This window comes from Nelumbo nucifera, chromosome 3 (assembly GCF_055504915.1).
Source record: "Nelumbo nucifera cultivar China Antique chromosome 3, China Antique-T2T, whole genome shotgun sequence".
In the NCBI taxonomy this organism is placed as follows: domain Eukaryota; kingdom Viridiplantae; phylum Streptophyta; class Magnoliopsida; order Proteales; family Nelumbonaceae; genus Nelumbo; species Nelumbo nucifera.
The window spans coordinates 91,185,767-91,191,766 of record NC_142651.1 but is presented as its reverse complement, the minus strand read 5'-3'; positions in this window follow the sequence as shown (position 1 = coordinate 91,191,766).

The following is a 6,000-nucleotide window of genomic DNA, read 5'->3' as shown; positions in this document are numbered from 1 at the left end:
CACACACACAGGGCTACTGACTGCCGGACTTTACAGAGACTAGATGCTTTGACTGCTCCAAGGAGGTGACCCGAAACACCTAGAAATTTTCCTCTACCTACTGTTTACTTAAAACAAAAGGGCAGGCAGAAACTAGATGCTCTGATACCATGTAAAATAAGAGTAAACAGTGGAAGAAGAAGAATTTGTTGTATTATTCATCAATCTCGTATGTATATATACAAGTTACAAATTCTATGTTAGGAAAGAAGACTAATCAAATTCCTACAATCAAGGTAAATCATATCTCCCTAGTATTTACTTCCTATTTTAGTTATACAGTCTGTAACATCATATCTCCCTAGTATTTACTTCCTATTTCAATTATACAGTCTATAACATCTTCCTATTTTAATTATACAGTCTGTAACAATATGGATTATGGTGGGGGCCTAGATGGGATGGCAATTTTCCCCAATTTCCTGATCTTCATAGAGATTAGGAATGACAATGGAGCAAGCTAAGTTCAAAGTGGGGATTATACTCTCCATCACAATCCACTGGAGGTTGGATTCCCTGTTGGAGACCCAAATCCCCAAATTGAGATGTATTTTCCATAATGAAAACAATCTTATAATAAATAAAGGGAACTAAGTGACTTGTAAAACTCATTTGTTATTTAATTTAGGTCCTAAGGGGTCTTGAATCAGAATCGAAATGGCAATTCTGATTCCAACTGTATGGTTGGGCAGAATCAGAATCTCATGCATTCTCATTCCTGGAGGAATGGTATTCCCCCAAATGTCCCTCCCCCTCCCTTAGGAATGAAATCTCATTCCAGCTGATTCTAATTTCCATTTTGATTCTTGTTTGGATTCCCTGTTTGAGACCCAAATCCCCAAATTGAGATGTATTTTCCATAATGAAAACAAGCTAATAAAAAATAAGGGGGAACAGAATGACTTGTAAAACTCATTTGTTATTTAATTTAGGTCCCAAGGGGTCTGGAATCGGAATTAAAATGGAAATTCTAATTCCAACTGTTTGGTTGGGCAGAATCAGAATCTCATTCTCATTTCTAGTGTTCTAGTGGAATGGCATTCCCCCATATGTCCCTCCCCCTCCCTTAGGAATGAAATCTCATTCCATCTTATTCGACTTTCCATTTTGATTCTTGTCTGAACCAAACAGACTACAGAAATAGATCATTCTGATTCTGAATGTAATTCCAATTCTAACTGTGAACCAAACGGACCCTTGATTGTAAACAAATAAATAGAATAGTAGGGCGCTACATTTTTCTTTTAAGATTTTATGAGATAAATGGTAAATTTGTATAGAAGAAAAATAAATATAAATATATAATAGTAAATTTTGTTTTTGAGATTTCAAGAGAATGACATTTAACAAGACTAAGAATGTATTTTTTTCTAAGAATCACAAAAAAGAATCATAATCCAAATAAATTTTAGCAGAAGTAGTAACAAGTCCAATCTAATTCATTCATTGGGAAGGAAGGTTTTCAAATATACTAGGGTTTAATATTTTAGGCGTTTTAGAAAATATAAGAAAAATTATAATAAACAGAGTAGAAGAAGAAGAAGAAGAAGATGATGATGATGAAAAAGCCTACCCATAACATGAGCAGGCATGGATAAAGTTCCATTTACATATCTAGAGGCTAACATTGTCATGCAATTAAACCTTACACCTTAACTAAGGAACCAAATTAAGCAAACATTTAAACAAATATTTCCACACCTTACAACAACCAGATTTAAGTTTAATGGGAAAAAATGATGAGAAGATAAGTATTTAGCCCTCAAAGTCTAACCCATAACCTATGATCAAGATTCAAAGAAACCGAGGCCAACTTTAGTTAAAAGGCTAGATTAACCTCAAAAACTTTTCAAAGACCCAGACCACCTTGGGACTTAGGAGAGCAAATATGATCCCAATTCAACTCAAATAAACCCCTTTTTATCCTTTCCAAAATTCCACTAAATTTGATAAATTCTATCATTCATTTATTTTTTCAATAGTTGAGTAATGGGCATAATATGATTAACCACTTTCCAACCATGGACTTTTGATTATAATTTATCCAACAAAAAAGATAGAAAAACCTGCATATTCTTTATCCAAAATAAAGGAACACCCAAACATTTTGCATTAACATCAATATTACCAATTTTCAAATGCTTACTCAGAAGTTTTTTACCTTTATGATGAACATTCGGACTAAAATAAAGCCTACAATTACTATAGTTAATTACTTGGCTATACATATTCAAACAACTTAACCACTTCCAAAATATTAGCCACTTCTTCCATGAAGGCCTTAAGAAAAATAAAAACATCATCTGCAAACAGTAAATGAGAAAATAGAAAGAGCATCTCTAAAAATTTTAACACCATGAGTACTTCCCGAAGACTTCTCTTTTTCTAATAATCGAGACAAAACCTTCATACCCAAAATAAAGAGATAAGGAGATAAAGGATCTCCCTAAAACCATAGGAAGGAATGATATGCCCCTCAGCTTAACCATTTACCAACTTTGAATAAGACATAGTAGAAATTCAAAATTAAACAAACTCATACCACTCATTCGAAAAACCCAAGGCTTTGAGGAGAACAATAATAAAATCCCATTCAATACAATCATAAGCTTTCATCATCATATCTATTCACAACTAAACAACCCGAGCCAAATTTACACATTTTCATATAATGCAGAACCCAAGGCTTTGAGTAATAATTACATTATTCATCCATTGTTGCCCTCTGACAAATGCATTTTGATAAGGAGAAACACATCTATCCAAAATCCTTGCTACCAGAATTTTAGACATAATTATATAAACAACATTGTACAAACTAATAGGTTTAAAATCTTTAGTAGAAGCAACATCCTCTTCATTTGGGATAAGAGTAACGAATGTATGATTAAACCTTTTGACAAACTTCTTGTTAACAAAACTATCGAACATAATCTACAAAACCTTGCTTCATATGATCCTAAAATTTTTATAAACAACAAGGATATCATCAGGTCCTAAAGCCTTTAGATTAGCAATACTAAACAAGGCTTGCTTAATTTCCTACTCATTTGGGATACAAATCAGCTCAGCATTTTCCGCCTCAGTTATTAATAAAGTAAAAAGTTTCAGACAACTGATGCAAATTCTGAGTCCCCTCCAACTGATACACTTGATTAAAATAATTAAGAATTTGATTATTAGCAATTACTTCCTAGTCATTTATCCAATGAACCATCATCCGGTTTTAACCAATCAATATGGGTTCTCTTTTCCTTGATTGAGGCAGATCTATGAAAAAAAATTAGTGTTTCTATCACCTTCCTCCAACCAAAGCTGCCTACAATTTTTCCTCCAATACGATTATTGATACTGGCACAATACGAAAACGAAACATGTTGAGAAAAGCTTCAAAGAAAAGAACAAAAGTCGAATTATTAGGAAGAAGAATTATTCACTAAATAATTAAGAGAAAATTCAATATCAAAAACTGTCTTAGCCTTCCCCTAGCTAATCTTTATATAGACATACACCCTTATGGCTCCTATTTCTAATTTGAAAACACTCTATAATAAAATCCTAGTAAAACTCCACAAAAAGAAAGTCTTAATTGAGCAATCATAGTCTAAGAAAATACTCCATAATAGAATCCTACTAAAACCCTTCAAAAGGAAAGTCCTAATTGAATAAAAATTCAAAATTTCGTTATAATGCTAACTTGGTAAAAATGAACTAAGATAGAAACTTTGTGATGGTGCCAACTTGGTAAAAACAAACTAAGATAGAAATTATGTGACGATCCTATATCAGTAAATAATTACTTAGCTGGGTCAATGGTGTCATCTCTACTTCTTATGTGTCTTGGAATGGTCCCAACTTGCATAGAACTTATTGGCCTTCTCTTGTACTACGTCCTCCTCCCGGGTTGGGGAAAATCTGTCATCAAATTCAAATCATCATCTGACTGATCGCCAACATATGGTACCCAGTGTTTGACATTGAAAACATCATGGCTACGTATATGGCTGGGTAGTTTTAGTCTATAAGCATTCTCATTAATGACTTTGACTAGCTCACATGGTCCAACCTTCCTTGGCACCAGCTTTTCACGTTGCCCAACCGGTTGGCATTCCTCTGATAAAATGGCCCAAACATAGTCTCCCGCATCAAATACTACTTTCCTCCTATATATATTAAGATGGGTCTTTGAAAACCAACTATGTAAATGTTTACTCGGTTGGTCTGAATCCCATATTGCATCATCCTCCCTAGGTTAGAGAGAATCCAACCTCGGATTGATATTACCATTTAAGAGGCTACCAACATATGCGGTTGCACTTCCACCGTGCTTCTTTGTTTCTAACCCTTTGATAGATAATTAGTGTTGTAAGCCTCCGATACAAATTGAGAATTCTTCATTGTATATCTTAAGTTTTGAAGTATACTTCTTGCACTTCACGAAACCTGAATATTCTTTTATTGACCCTTTTGAACACTGCAAGAGTGCTTGCCAATAAGGATCTTCATAGACATGCATGTAGACAATGTGATCATAATTCCCAAGATGATAAGTATTATCTCCATCATATTGAAATCCATAATGAATGATGGCATATCCCTCCCTATTAATTGGTTCTTCATCATTGATTGGAAGTTTGTTCCAATCAACAAGTTTCTCTTCAAGAGATATTGTTAAGGAGAATGGCCACACCTTCTTTGGAACCTCCACACCTTTCAGCTCAAACCCCTTGTCAATTAAAGCATATGCAACACTCATTTCCTTTAAGGCACCTGTGAATTCAGTCATGGCAACCTTCCCACACTTAGTACATGTAGTGTGGAAAATATTATTTCTTAACTACTACGGGGATTCATCCCTAGGACTTAGGAATGATAGCTACATCACCAAGGCCTCTCCCACATCCCCATACACCATTTCGTCCTCTAAGGTTTCTTCATCATAAGGGTCAAATACAAGTGTGGTTGAATAATCAATTGCTTCCAATTGGGTTTCACTCTCATCTTCTACAAATATTGCCCCTTTTCTTTTATAACCCCTTGCACATTCAACAGATTTATGGCCTGGTTCATCACACTTAAAACACTTCAATCCAGATTTTGATTAGGCCCACGTCCTTGGTTTTGGTTTAGCTCACGGGACTACAGTTGAGTAGTTGAATTTAGAAGCAGATTGGGATTACTATGTGGGGGTGGTTTGACCACATCAGTTTGGGTTCAGCCTAATTGGTTAGGTCGACTGCTTTGTTTTTCTATGGTTAGAGCATGCTGATGTGCCATAGAAACATCATAGCAGTCAAATAGGTCTAATATGTCCTGAATATTTGGTCTCAACCCAACTATATACCTAGCCACCAATTGGTCTTCAGTTTCAGCTAACTTATTCCGGGCCACTAACAGATGAAACTTCTTTATGTACTCATTTACTGTATCAACTCTTTGCTTTAGATTTTGCAATTCTTAATAAAGTAAACAAATATAATTGTGGAGTAGAAATTTTGACCTCATCTTTAATTAATAAAGTAAACAAATTTTTCCCATGTCTTAATCTTTTTCTTGCCTATTCTCTGTCGCATAACATTCAATTGATGCCACCATACTACTGCTCATCCTCTAAACTGAGTGGTTATTAAGGACACGATCTTGTTTTCCGCAACATCCTTGAATTCAAGGATTTCTTTTACAATGAAGAGTCAATCCATGAATTCTTCTAGAGTCATGCCTCCTTGGAATTTTAGGATCTCAACGTTGATATATTATTTCCATCGTCTCTGGTCACCACCCGCAACTACAACCGATCTAGTTGCTTGCCTTGATGATGAAAGGGAACATGTGGGGATACTTGCGTTGGAGTTGCTGTCCCATCACAGCGATTTCAACTCCTGTGCAAATGCCTCAACTTGTCTTCTTATCTCCGCTATCTCTCCTTGCAATGTGAGCTACTTGTTTCTTCTTAGGAAGCAT